Here is a 15,160-nt window from a genome sequence, read left to right as displayed (position 1 = left end):
AGTAGTTTGGCTCTTATATTGCCATTTTGTCAAGAAAGTTCTAAATATTGACCGCAAGTACGTAAAATGATATTGGACTTCTAGGTTAAGAATTATAATATAACTAACCAATCAAAAAAGTGGACTTCTTTTCAAACTATGTGTGAACCAGTGTTAATAACTTATTTGGTATATATAATTTCACTATGAATGTATCAAACTTGGGATAAATCTGGAAGAACAAAAGACAAACTTATTTTTTGCTTTTCTTTGCGGTACAAACAACAGGATCCAACCCCAACACCAGTTAAGTGTCAGTAATGTAGTTTCAGCAGGGTCGAAAATAGAAACCACACTGGTGGCTGTTTCCTACCGATGTAACGGCGATACATAGTAATATCCTGAAGTTCAATAAGGAAAAGAAGTCCTTTTTGGTTGTTACGATTTGCTCTGAAAAAATAATCCAGTTGCAACTTGAATAACTTACTATATTTCTATTTGGCATGGTACCTCATTGATTTAATTTCGAAATTGACATTACAAAAAAATAAGCTCATCGGTGTTAATTTGCCTCCAATGCAATGGTATGTACATTAGTTAATCTTGAAGTTTAGAGAGGAAAGTGATTCCTTATTTAGGTGCTCCAATTTCTTGTTATGAACTCAACCAGCTAAAAAATCAACAACTCTTCTCTGCTATCCCGTGAATTAGTTCCAACACAATTTTTTTTTTATTTCCATCATCAGTCGTTTTATAGTTCAAAAGCGGTCTCTAGATTTTGTTATTATCGATGTAATCAAAGACAATGTTAACGACCAAACTTAAGGACTACATTTTTCTTGAAAGAAAAGTTTCTTCTTCTCATTATATGCTTTTTAGCATAAAAACCTACCCAAAATATTCCCTAAATCATTGATTTTTTAAAGAAATGTAAAGGATGCACCCAAACTGAATTTCTGATAACGCCAATATTGTTAGAGACCAATAGATACAATTTTGCTTTGTATATTTTTTCTAACGAATCAATGACTGCAGGAGCATTCCATTCAAATATAGGGGAAAGCCGACAAAATTACTACACGATTAGATACAAAGGAAAACCACAATATCCTGTAGGTCTTTCGATTAGGTGCACTGGGATATTGATTTGGTCATCATACACCAGCAGCACCATATACCAGCAGCCTTCATCTAGGTCGATTTTGATCTTACAATGACATGTTTGAGGAAATCAAAAATAGCCAGAATGATTTCTTATTAGGCACGAAAGAACACCGATATGGTTCCCTCGAACTTTTTCTCTAAGTTTGTTCCATGTCTTACATTTTCAGGTTTTTACTTTTGTTACCGAATTATGACTTTATGTTTGTGTTTCATTTTAGTGTTTCGATTTGTGTATTTCTTCTAATGAAACATTTTTTTTTTCATTTTTGCTTTGCCAAAAAGTGGTTTATTCAAAGCTTTTTTTGTCATGGATAAATAAAACAACAGCTTAATTAAAAACTAGAGATTATATACAAAGGGAGAAAAATATTCTGTAGCGTTACCGATTATGTACACTGGGATATTTATTTGGTTTCACATAAGGCATATCAAGCAATTTGTTTTAGATTCACTGCAAAGAAAAACAATATCCTGTTGGATTCCGATTAAGTACACCAGGATATTGATTTGGTTTCACGTTAAATATTCCGGAATGTTTATTTTAAAGCAATCTTTGTCTCACAGTAACATGTTAAAGAAAATAAAAATATATCCAGAACAGCTTGCGTTAAGACATACTAGGATACCGATAAGGTTTCCTTATATATATATATATATATATATATATATATATATATATATATATATATATATATATATATATATGTATATATATATATATATTTTAATTTTTCCCGACCTTTTTTAAAATTAAAGTTTGAAATAGCTGGGTCAGTCCCCATTTCAATTGTAAATTAGAATTTTTATAAATTTATATTCTTCAGCGGAAAAGCCAACAGCCACCTTCCTTGAGAAGAAAAATATGTATTTGTGAAGAAATGTTCAGATGTGATGTTACTGTCACACCATAACGATGACATAACTTAAATTTAAAATGATTTATTTTTATATAAAAATATATCTGCAACAAATATAAAGACACATTAAATCTTTTTGCCAAAACAGAATTTTCCTTTTCTTTTCCAGTATTTGGACAAATTCCTTTTGCTTCCAAACAAAGTAAATTCTATTTGCTTCCTGTAAAATATATAGTTTAAGATTTAAAACAAGCAAGGTGGGTATTTTCAAAATTTTAATTGTTACTTCCACTTCTTTTCTTTAGGCTTTTGGGCTTGCAGTGAGACTACTCAGGCTCCGTTATTTTTTCTGGTGTTATAGCAGTAAAATACTGGGGTGCTATTTGGAATCACACAATTACTGGGAGAGGTCCCAGTTCTGCTTCTTCTAAAAATGTCAATGGCAATCTTTGGAATACGTAATCCGGCTGATTATAAAGGATAGTAAGTAAAAAATGTTTAAAAGTTTTTTTTTATGTTCTGAAGGGTGACTTTAATGACATAAAGAATTTGTTTATAATTATTTCCGTGTTGTTGCAAATAGAACCACAAAAATCGTCAAAAGAACAGATATCAAATATTCAGTACTGAAATATAATCTGAGTCTCAGCGCAACAAACATGATTAGTATATATAATTTATGTATATGAAAGATGAAGCTGAGAAAAGAAATCTTTTTTTGAGTCAAAGTCTGGAATTTGATCCATTGGAACTAAAGCTAGATAATAGATGGTTTTCAAAATCTTTTAGTTTGATTTTCTTTCCTTTGGTTTCATTTGACTTTAGTTATCACACGCAAAAAGGTTTTTCCTTCCAATTTGTCCCAAACTTCAAAAAACAGTAATGATCTGTACATATGTCCCTTTGGTGTGTCAAAAGCTTTTGACTCTTTCTCTGGATTCCAAGCCTGTCATTTTTTACCTCCTAAGGTATAGGCTTAGGTTTATTTTCCCTGTATTAGAACCGATGACAGTATTTACTTAAATTCTCTAATTTGTGAAATACGAGGGGTGAGACAGGGGGAGAGACCCCCTCCCAATTTTCAGATCGTATGGCTTATATATTAAAAGGCCTTCCGAATATTTACTTTTTGAAAAAATACTAATGTCTCATACTTGCCTTACGCGGATGACATTTTTTTTCAGTTTGCTGTACACGGAAAAGGCTTTCGTTCAGACGCATGGGGAAATGCTCAAAACTTATCAGTTTTGGGTCTAGGAATTTTTTCTAAGCACCGATCAGTTTTTTTTTGTGTCGTAGTGTAAAAATGAGTTAACATTTTTAAAAGCAGAATTATTAAGCACGCGAAAGTTCTAGATTTGGTGGTTCATGTCCAGAAATACCAGTTTTTTACGATATATGTCATTCTCTATATAAAGCAAATAAGAGAAAGGAGGATGTATGGCAAGAAATAAGTGCTTTCAGAGAAATCTCGAGGATATAGTTTGGACACTTTTCTTTTCGCACTGATCGGTTTCTCTTTGCCTCTGAACAGGTTATTATTCTGTTAATTTTGCTGCATTTTGTCTCTCCTTTATGGAATTTTCTTTGAACATTGATAAATATAAGTTAATCTCTTTTGTCAATTTTACTTTCTGTTTAGTATTTATCAATGTTCGTAGAAATTATCATAATGGAAAGAGGAGGGAAAACTAAATTAACAGAGCGAGAAATCCGTGTAAAAAATTAGAATTTGGAAGGTTATTTAATATGTAAGCCATAAATAATTTATTTATAAGAAAGGATAGAAAGTAGGACGGGCTTGGGGTCTCAGTTAAAATTCTGTGTGAGAGCTTAGTAAAGGTCATATCCCTGTATAATATACCCGATAAGTACACTAAAGGGATTAGAGGTACGTACGAGAACAATACTCCTGCTGTTAAGTTTGGAAATTAGGCTCGTAACTGGTTCGGTGTTGAATAAGGAGTTAAAAAGACCAAGTCATTTAGATTAAGAATAAATGAAGATTTAAAGGTAATTTTGGGTAACAAGAATATTGATCAAGTGGAATGATCTACTTAATTGGGTAGCATAATTAGTAAAGACGGTGAATGTAGTGTAAGATGTAAAAAGTAAAGTATCCAAGGCCCAAGGTGTTTGTATTTTTTTAGAATTGCATTTTTTTTAGAAGAATACTTTTTTTCTCAGAACAATTGCATTTTTTTTAGAAGAATAGGAAGGTAAGTGTACGACCTAAGATTTGGATATTGGAAGCTACGGTAATGACAGAGGTCAAGTACAGTCCTGAAACATGGATTTCAAAAGGCAGAGAAAGACTTGTTAAATGTCTCCATAAGGATTTTCTGCGGATAGTTTATCCATAAATCAATCAATTTATTAATATTAAAAAAAAACAATTACAAAATGTAAAGTAAAGGTATCGATTTGACTAACTGTATGTCAAACAATAAGCTGTACGAAAAATATAATTAATAATAATAATAATAAAAAATAATATAATAATAATAATAAAAAATATAATATGGGCTGTACGAAAAATATAATCCCGCTTTCTAGGGGCTATAACGAAAGAAAAGTTCAGATTGATAGGGCACAATTTACGAATGAAGGATGACTGATTACCAAACATTGTGCTTGGCCATCCATCTAGAGCAGGGCTCCGTAAACTATGGGTCGCGACCCCATTTGGGGTCACGTAGCAAAATTATGGGGTCGCGAGTGATAAAAATACAATTTAACAAAAAATGCTTTTTAACTTGTAAAATTATCGTTATAAAGAAAAATAACAATCATCGTAGATAAATATATCATAAAATCTTCTTGTTCGGAAAGACTGTTTCCTAACAAGAATTTCAATTCCGATCATTATAATATCTTGTATAAATTTACTATGAATCAGAAAATGTTACAGAGATTTATAAAAAATGTAGATTTATTTTTGTCAATCTCTTAAAACTGAAATTGTCCTGATAAATATTATCCACAAAATTTCTGAGTGCTATTTCGAAGAAACTATATAAACATTTCGCGCTATTTTCATTTAGCCATTGTATGATTGTGATCGAAGTGCATGTTTCCGAATTAGTCAGTTTAATTCTTTCGCGACCGACAGGACCTTACAGTCCCGGCATGTAAAAATCCTTTGGGCGCTTCTTAATTGATTGATAGCACCATAATTGAACGATGTGCTTCAGGATGCTGTTAATTTCATAAATTTTACTAAGAGCCATGCCCTTAACAGTCGCTTATTTTCAAATCTCTGTAAGGATACGGATTCCAACTACACAACTTCGTTATTACATGCAGAAGTAAGATGGTTGTCAAGAGGTCAAGCTTAAAAAAGATTAACCAAACTCTAAAAAACGGAATTTTGTTAGCAATAGCTACATCAAAAGAATCGTATTTTAATGCTGATTTTAAATATATAAGTTTAATCAAGTTTAGTCTTACTTATCAAAAATTACGAGCCTGAGAAAATTTGGCTTATTTTAGAAAATAGGGGGAAACACCCCTTAAAAGTTATAGAATCTTATCGAAAATCACAGCATCAGGTTCAGCGTATCAGAGAACCATATTGTAGAAGTTTCAAGCTCCTATCTACAAGAATGTGGAATTTTGTATTTTTTGCCAGAAGGCAGATCACGGATGCGTGTTTATTTGTTTGTTTGTTTGTTTTTTGTTGTTTATTTTTCCCAGGGGTGATCGTATCGACCCAGTGGTCCTAGAATGTTGCAAGAGGGCTCATTCTAACGGAAATAGAAAGTTCTAGTGACCTTTTCAAGTGACCAAAAAAATTGGAGGGCACCAAGGCCCCCTCCCACGCTAATCATTTTTCCAAAGTCATCGGATCAAAATTCTGAGATAGTCATTTTATTCAGCATAGTCGAAAAACCTAATAACTATGTCTCTGAGGACGACTTACTCCCCCCCAGTTCCCGTGGGAGGGGCTACAAGTTACAAACTTTGACCTTTGCTTACATATAGTAATGATTATTGGGAAGTGTACAGACGTTTTCAGACGGATTTTTTGGTTGGGGGGGGGGAGAGTTGTTGAGAAGAGGGGGATATGTTGGGGGAACTTTCCATGGAGTAAGTTGTCATGGGGGAAGAAAATTTCCACGAAGGGAGAGCAAGATTTTCTAGCATTATTTAAAAAAAAACAATATAAAAATAAATATGAAAAAGTTTTTTCATCTGAAAGTAAGGTGCAGCATTAAAACGAACAAAATTACTACGCATATGAGGGGATTCGTCCCATCCTCAATACCTCACTCTTTACGCTAAAGTATTTTCAGTAATTTCAACTATTTATTCTACGGCCTTTGTGATTCAGGGTCATTCTTAAGGAATTGGGACAAAACTTAAGCTTTGTTGTAAAGAGCGAGGTACTGCTGAGGGGCTAAACTCCCTCATATACGTAATAAAAACATACAAATACAAAAGTTCGTTACGTAAGCTAATTCGTAAGTTACGTATATCTTTTACTAATAAAAACGTTTGTAAAAAATTAAATGTTCTAGTTGCCTTTTTAAGTAACCAAAAAACTGGGGGGGGGCAACTAGGCCTCCTCCATCGCTCCTTTTTTCCCAAAATCATTCGATAAAAACTATGAGAAAGCCATTTAGCCAAAAAAATAAATATGCAAATTTCGTTTTAATTATTCATATGCGGAGAGCCAAAATCAAAACATGCATTAATTCAAAAACGTTCAGAAATTGAATTAAAAAAAACAAGTTTTTTTAACTGAAAGTAAGAAGCGACATTAAAACTTAAACCGAATAGAAATTACTTCGTATATGAAAGGGGCTGGTCCCTCCTCAACGCCCTGCTCTTTACTCTAAAATTTTTTACTGTTTTAAAAAGTAAAGTTGAGAGAAAGTGTCAAACTTTAGCGTAAAGAGCGGGGCGTTGAGGAGGGACCAGCCCCTTTCATATACTAAGTAATTTCTGTTCGTTTTAAGTTTTAATGTCGCTCCTTACTTTCAGTTAAAAAAAACTAGTTTTTTTTTATTTAATTGTTATTAAAGGACGAGATCGAAATATTTTTAACTGAACGAAAATGTGAATTTGCTGGGGTTTTTTTTCAAAATGAGTTGTGGCTATCCAAGCTGTGTTATTTGTCAGATATTTTTGCAAAGTTAAACGATCTTAACTTGTCTCTTCGAGGAAAAAATTGCGATTTGAGAGTTTTATTAAAAAGATCAGCATTTGGAAAAGTAAGATCGAAAAAAATTCGTTCGAAATGTTTTCCAGTCTCGACCATTTCGTAATTGAGAAAATTCATCGTAAAACTTTTATTGCAAAAACTATTGTAGATCACTTAAAAGCGCTAGAAATACAGTTCCGGACATACTTTATATTAAATATTGATTTACAAAAAATAGTTTGGATTCAAAAGCCGTTTTGGATTGGCTTAAGTGAGATTGATCATCTGCCACTTAAAGCTCAAGAGGAATTTGCTGAACTTTCGTGTGACTCAAACTTAAAACTACAATTCCAGAAAAAAAGCCCTTGACTGAATTCTGGATCGGAACTAGAACTGAATTTCCCATAATCGCCGATATGGCGTTAAATGTACTTTTGCCATTCAACACCACATTATTATGTGAAGTTACTTTCCCAGCTCTAACACACATTAAATCCCAATATCGGTCAGCGATAAAAATGTTGAACAGGTCTTACGTCCAGCAGTTTCAAACATTACACCAAGATTTGATTTGTTATGCCATAAAAAAACAGGCACATCCATCTCATTAAATTTTTAACGTAAACTTTAATTTAATATTTACCACGCAACGACTTGGATATATTCGAGAGAAATAAGACGGTCAGAATCCACTTTTGTTTTTGTAACTGTAACAAAAAGATTTCTATAACATTTTGTGCAAATTTCAATTTTAGATTTTTATATGTTTCAAAACGAATTCTAAATTTACATATTTTCATATGCATATGTATATTGTTACCAAATAAATATATCATCAAAAAATATTAGTTTATTTTTCTTTTATATTCGTTGGGGTCGTTAAGAAATTTGCAATCATAAATGGGGTCGGGAATTACAAAAGTTTAAGAAGCCCTGATCTAGAGTATAACAAGAAGAAGGAAGTATTCAAAGAAATTGGAAATTCATGGAAGGGATAAAAGTTGAAGGTTTGTAAAGCTTGGGGTGAAGAAGGTAACCTTGTAACTACTTTGATCTCAGGCGGCTTGCTTCTCCAGTGAGTTGTTAGCAGTAGTGGCCTAAAGGGAACCCCGATGCAGAGAAAAAGACTTGGGGAAACAAACTTGACTTGCCTAAGATAAGTTAATAAAAATTAGCCCAAATAGTCAAGGTCAAAAGAAGACTGAATTTAGAATATTTACAATCAAACCATGACAAAAGGCTATAATATTTGTGAAGCTCCAAAATGGCTAAATGCAGTTCGGGTCACTAATTAACTTGAAAATTACATCAGTAAAGAGGGGCGTTGAGAAGAGGGTCTTAGATATGATTAATTAACAAAAACCTGTTTTTTAACTGAAAGTAAGGAGCGACATTAAAACTTAAAACGAACAGAAATTATTCCGTATATGAAAGGAGCTGTCCCCTCCTCAACGCCCCACTCTTTACGCTAAATTTGACTTTTTCTCACAGCTCCACTTTATAAAACAATAAAAAAAAACTTTAGCGTAAAGAGCAGGGCGTAGAGGAGAGGACAACCCCTTTCATATACGGAATAATTTCTGTTCGTTTTTAATGCCGCTCCTTACTCTCAGTTAGACAAGCTTGTTTTTTATTTAATTTCTGGACATTTTTTAATTAATACAAGTTTTGAATGTGGCTCATAGAACATGAATAATTAAAACGAAATTTGCGTATTAATTTTACTGTTTTTTTCCTAATAGTAACATTATAATAACCTAAGTTTGATTTTTGTTCCAATTGTTTAAGAATGACTCCTGAATCACAAAGGCTGTTTAATTAGAATAATAACCTCTTTTAAAAGTTAAAAAAAACTTTAGCATAAGAGTGAGCCCATTTGGAGAGGCAACCCCCCTTATATACGTAATATTTTCTGTTTATTTTAAGTTTTAATGTTGCCTTTTACTTTCAGTTGAAAATCATCGTTTTGTAAATAATGTCGGGAAATACATCTCCCCCCTCCATGGAAAAATTTCCTTCCCCCACGAAAAGTTTCTCCATAGAAAGATTTTCCCACGTAACTTAAATTAGCGATGTTTGCGGAACTAGTCTTGTCAGGCATAGTAACAGAATGGCCAAAGAGGTCGGAAGCATTTTTATGAAAATGAAAGTCACAAGTTGAGCAATTCTCAAATGACTGAAATGAACGAACGAAAAAGATCTTTAAAAGATATACCTAATAATTTATTTTCGCTTTAAGTTTTAATGTTATTCCTTATTTTCAGTTGGAAAAAAGATTGCTTTTTTAAATTAATAACAACCACAAGCCAAAGACATACAATATCTTTGGTTTATTATCACATAAAAATCATAGTTATGAAACTGCTAAAGATAAAATAAAATGCTAAGATTCGCCAGAAAACAACACAAACGATTATTCCAATATTTAACAAAATTCGAACTTTAGCGTAACGAGCGAGGTGTTAGCGAAGGGGCGAACTTCCTAATATACGTAATATGAGAGAGTTTGCCCCCTCATGAATATCTCGCTCTTTACGCTAAAGTTTGAAATCTGTTCCAATTCTTTAAGAATGACCCCTAAATCCCAAATTAGAATAATTAGCTCTTTTGAAATTACTAAAAATACTTTAGCGTAAAGAGCGAGGTATTGACGGGGGAATGAACTCCACCATATACGTAATAATTACTGTTCGTTTTAAGTTTTAATGTTACTCCTTACTTTCAGTTGAAAAAACCTGGTTTTTTATTTATTTTCTGATTGTTTTTTGAATAAGGCTTAACTCACCGAGTCATGCCATTGACAACTGTTCAAAACCAAATAGCCACCGATACTGGGACTCGACCCCCCCCCCGTACTTGTGGTCCTCACATTTAAAACTGGGTCAACGCCATTGTCCCCCATTCCAAGCTAAAGAGCGGCCGAGAGTGCGACTTGAACTCCTGTCCTCACGGTTGAAGGAATTTCAAGTCTAACATGCTAACCACTCAGCTACAACGGCTTTGTTGATCTTCCATTTAATATAAATTATTCTCCCCTCTGATTGATGCAGTTTATTCTTCTACTTAAATCTAATTATTTCTACTTAAATCTACACTGTCCTTTCTAACAAAAAAAAATCATTAAAATAAAAGCCATGAGTTGTTAAACAAATTAAGAAAACAAAACGATCATAAAAATTCTTGCTCGCGACATTGAAAAAAACGATAGTTTTCTCTTCAACAATGGCTTAAAAAATGTCTTAGATAGAAATATCGTTTGAGCTTACTTTGGAAACAAAAGCTCCCAGAGACAGACAATTTAGCTGCACAAATCGCTCCAAAACTTCTTTATGACTTTGAATAATTACAAACTCCGTTGGAAAGAGAAACAAGATCATCAGTTTTCTGGAGAAATTCATTTTTTTTCAGAAACGGCAGCCAATGTAAGGACTTTACTTAAAGAGCTGCAGGTTTTATCATAAAAAAAACAAACTTCGAATGAATAAAAAATGATAAGATGGAATCTTATCCCAGAAAATTTCCTAGGAAATATTCTAACCTTATATGTATATTTTAAATACACATATATATAGTCTTTGGGCGTGTTCCCAGAAACAGGAAAACTGGCTCCAGTTCCTCTGATTGTATTTAGGGAGCTACAAATTTCTGTATCAAAAAGAAGAAAAAGAGCATAGCTTCGATAAATTAAAAAAAGGTAAAAAGGCAATCCATTTCAAAGTTTTTCTTGGAAATTTTCTAATCTTATATTTAAATTTCATAGGTACATGTACTAGTAAAGGCTATGGTCTTTGGGCGTGTTCGTTAGCGGGGACAGAAAAGCTAGTTACAGGATAGTTAAACAATAAAAGAAAATGTTTATAATTTGTAATAATTGCAGATTCTGTAGAAGAAAGGAAGAAGAAGATCATCCCTTTGTGGAGAACTTGTATCCCAGTAAAGGCCGTAAATCTATTTATCATGGTTGAAGCAGAAGGTGCAATTTAGTAAAGAGCAAACCACAGCCCATAGTAACTAAAAGTTGAAAAACGCCTCTTAAAAAAACTCCCTAATGAGAAAAATCGCCATCTGACACTGATTCAGGAATAAAAAATTAACAAAAACAAGTTTTTCTAACTGAAAGTTTGAGCGACATTAAAGATTAAAACGAACAGAAATTATTCCATATATAAAAGGGGCTGTCCCCTCCTCAACATCCCGCTCTTTACGCTAAAGTTTTTTCTTGTTTTAAAAAGTAGAGTTGTGAAAAAGAGTCAAAATCTTTTGTAACTATTGATGGGTAAGACTAAACTTGATCAAACTTATATATTTAAAATCAGCATAAAAAATACGATTCTTTTGATGCAACTATTGGTATCAAAATTCCATTTTTTAGAGTTTCGGTTACCATTGAGCCGGGTCGCTCCTTACTAAAGTTCGTTATCATGAACTGTTTGATAAATATAAAAAGTAAAGGTAAAGGATACGGCATTAGACTTTACAGTCCCTACCGGCGGTGCTGATCTCCGTTTCTTGGCCCTTCAGCCAGGAAGTGCAATGGGGGGTTGGGGGCCAACCATCCTGTGCTTTCGCACACCCTTCCTGTTTACCTTCCCCAGATTTCTCCAGGTACCCATTTAAAGCTGGGTCGACTCTGGCTAAGCTTACAGAGTCACGCCACTGACTCCCGTCCCAAACTGAACAATTGGGTACACTGGGATTCGAACCGGCGTCCTTTCAGACAAAGGATCCCAAATCTAGCGCACCAACCTACTCGGCAAGGACTCAAACTATATTTGATAAATATAGTTTCAGTTTATCTTAAAAGTAGATGTTTGCAAACACAAACTTATGATGATCTCAAAAAATAACTGTTAAACCCCTTACAAAATGAAGTCAGATCAAAATTAAAAGTGCACCACTGGAATCAGCAAGGTTGAAAATCTTGTATAGGATAGTTTCAGTCCTCAATCTTGAGTAACAAGGAAAATAACTTTTTTGCATTGGTAGTGCTGATGTGTCCTTTTTTCTACCAGGGCCAACGGGCAACCAGAACCTCACAGAGAGATCTTTAATGGCACTAAAAGCAGCACTTTTGGTGCTATTTCTCAAGTGGAAAAGCTTAGAAGCATAAAACTAATACCATTGTAATATATATGGTCCAAAAACCTTAGGACCCTTACTAGTCCTAACACATATCGACATAAGTATTGCAAATAAACCAACTGATGATAATTCTCTATGTTTGAATGATTACAAAAAACTAGCGCTTTACTGAAAACACAAAAGTCCAATATAAAAAACAGGAATATTGATTTAAGAATCAAAAGTGATCACGTAGCCTGACAACAACTAACTAATCTATAATGCCCTTCATAGTCGAATACCAACTGTGATATCATTAAATTTCAGCATACAATTGCATTATCTTAAAAACATAATTATAAAAATAAATATTATTTTAATAGCGGCAAGGTCATTGAATAGCATGTGAAAATAATGGCTTGACTTATCAGGTGATAGCTTGATCCCACCAGTCATAATACCAATAGGGAGTAATATACAATTTTAAATTCTGAAAAACATACTTTAGCATTACTCGAAATGAAGAACAAATACACTATAATATATGAACTCCAGAAATCCGGTCATTTCTTTCTATACAACGGATAATAATTATGAAAAATAATCACTAAATGCCCTTTTAGAACCAAAACGATAGCCAATTACTAGATTGAGCTCATTATGCAGAAGTGATACCAAATTAAACGAAAAACAACAACATCTGTAAAATGCTTTATTTTCTTGCTGTAAAAATTTCCTTAATCGGTTTGCTATTGCTGTAGCAAACTCCTAGATTGTTTTGTGTTTTCAGTAAAGCGCTAGTTTTCTATAATTTTCAGACATAGGAAAATATCATCAGTTTCTTGTTTACACTAGTTTTATCGGCATATTAGATAGGCCGTGAAGCAATTTTTATTCGTTTTATGTTTCAACTTCACTCTTTACCTCCCTCAAAACAATTAAAAAAATTAATTTTATTTAGAGAGTTGCAAATCTGTACAATAAAATAAAAAAAGTTTAATATAAATAAATTTTAAAATAATGGTAAGAAGGAAATCTATTCAAGAATTTTTTCCAGGAAATCTTCTAAACTTATATGTAAATTTCATATGTAGATGTGCGAGTATGCAGTCATTGGGTGCGTTTGTTCCCAGAGACAGGAAAGCTAGTTGCAGGATCATTCCAAAAAATCTTTAGGACTTTATAATTACAAAATCGATAGAAGAGAGAGAGCAGATCATCTTTCCCCGGAGAAATCGTATTGCAGAAACGACTCCAAATCTGTTAATTGTATTAAGAGGTGCAAATTTCTGCATTAAAAATAAGACAAAAGATTATTTCCGAATAAATTAAAAACAGGTAAGATGGAAATCTAATTCAAAATTTTTCTTGAAAATTTTCTAACCTTATATTTAATTTTTATAGGTACATCTACGAATATAAGCAGTAGTTTTTGGATGTTGTTCGTTGCCGGAAACAGGAAAAATAGTTTCAGGATTGTTCCAAAAATGTTTTATGACTTGTAATAATTACAGAATCGATAGGGGAGGGAAAGAAGATCATCTATTCTCTGGAGAAATCTTATTCCAGAAAGGACTCAAATCTATTGATTGTATTTAAAGAGTTACAAATTTTTGCATTAAAGAGAAGAGGGTAATCAATGAAAAAAAAGGTAAGAAGGAAATCTATTTCAAAATTTTCCTTGGGAATTTTCAAACCTTCTGTTTAAATTTAATAGGTACATATATGAGTATAGGCTAGAGTGTTTCGACGTGTTTGTTAGCGGAGATAGTAAAACTAATTGCAGGATCGTTCCAAAAAATTTTTATGACTTAAAAATTCTTATGAATAATTACAGAATCGGTAGGAGAGAGAAAGAAAAGATCGTTTATTTTCTGGAAAAATCTTATTTAAAAAACAACTCCAAATATTTCGTCGTGTTTAGTCGCGTTCCGTTAATTTTTGAATTAAAATCAAGTTGGTAGAATCTGATGAAAAAGTTAAGAGCCTTGGCTAATTGGAGAAAAAGCCAAAACAGATAGTCTGCGTGACAGGTGAAGCTGGCATAACCCGGATTTGTTAGGGAGCTTTGTTTGGTTGCGTTTGGGGAGCTGCAAATCTCTACAATAAAAAAAATGTTTAGTTGATTAAATTAAGAAAAAGCAAGAAGGAAATCTATCTCAATTTTTTTTGAAATTTCTTAACCTTATACTGGGCGAAGATGATCTATCCTCTGGAGAAATCTTATTCTAGAAACAACCACAAATCTTTTGATTTTGTTTAGAGAGAGGCGAATCTCGAAATTAAAAAGATGAAAACATTATTAGTTTTGAATATATTCCTTTTGTTGAAAAAGGAATGCACCAGAAAATTTTTGTGACTTGGAATAATAAGAGACTCGGTAGAAAAGATAAAGACGAGGATAGTCTGCTCTCTGGAGAAATTCTTTTTTCAGAAACGAAAGCAAATCTATTAAGTTTATCTAGAGAGCTGCAGATATTAAGATTAAAAAATTAAATAGTATTTATTTTTGAAACAGTAAAACAAACAGTAAGACAATAATTTATTTGCCAATAAAGTTTTTGTCATCCACTCATTTAGCAGAATATCTTTCTAGAAATGCAGCATCGCTATAATCGAAATATAGCATTTCTTTTTATTACTCGATTTCCCGAGAACTAAGAACATGGCCATGTTGAAAGAAACTATTGTTCGCTTTTAGAACGTTTTAGAAAAAATTCTTGGAAAAAAAGGTCATTCTTTGATAAAAACCTCACCCGGAGACAGAAAATTGGCAGTAAAATTATTTCACGAATTATTTGCCATTCGTGACAATGACAGATTCGTAAAAAAAAGGGCTATTAATTTTCGAGGAAAATACTTTCCAGAGGTGACAGTGAGCTAACTGATTTTTTTTAGGGAACTAAGATCCTTTAAATTAAAAGAAGAACGTGTTTGCACACAAACTTTGGAA

Source organism: Artemia franciscana, chromosome 17 (assembly GCF_032884065.1).
Source record: "Artemia franciscana chromosome 17, ASM3288406v1, whole genome shotgun sequence".
Classification (NCBI taxonomy): Eukaryota; Metazoa; Arthropoda; class Branchiopoda; order Anostraca; family Artemiidae; genus Artemia; species Artemia franciscana.
The sequence above is the reverse complement of the archived record's forward strand: the minus strand, read 5'-3'. Positions refer to the sequence as shown.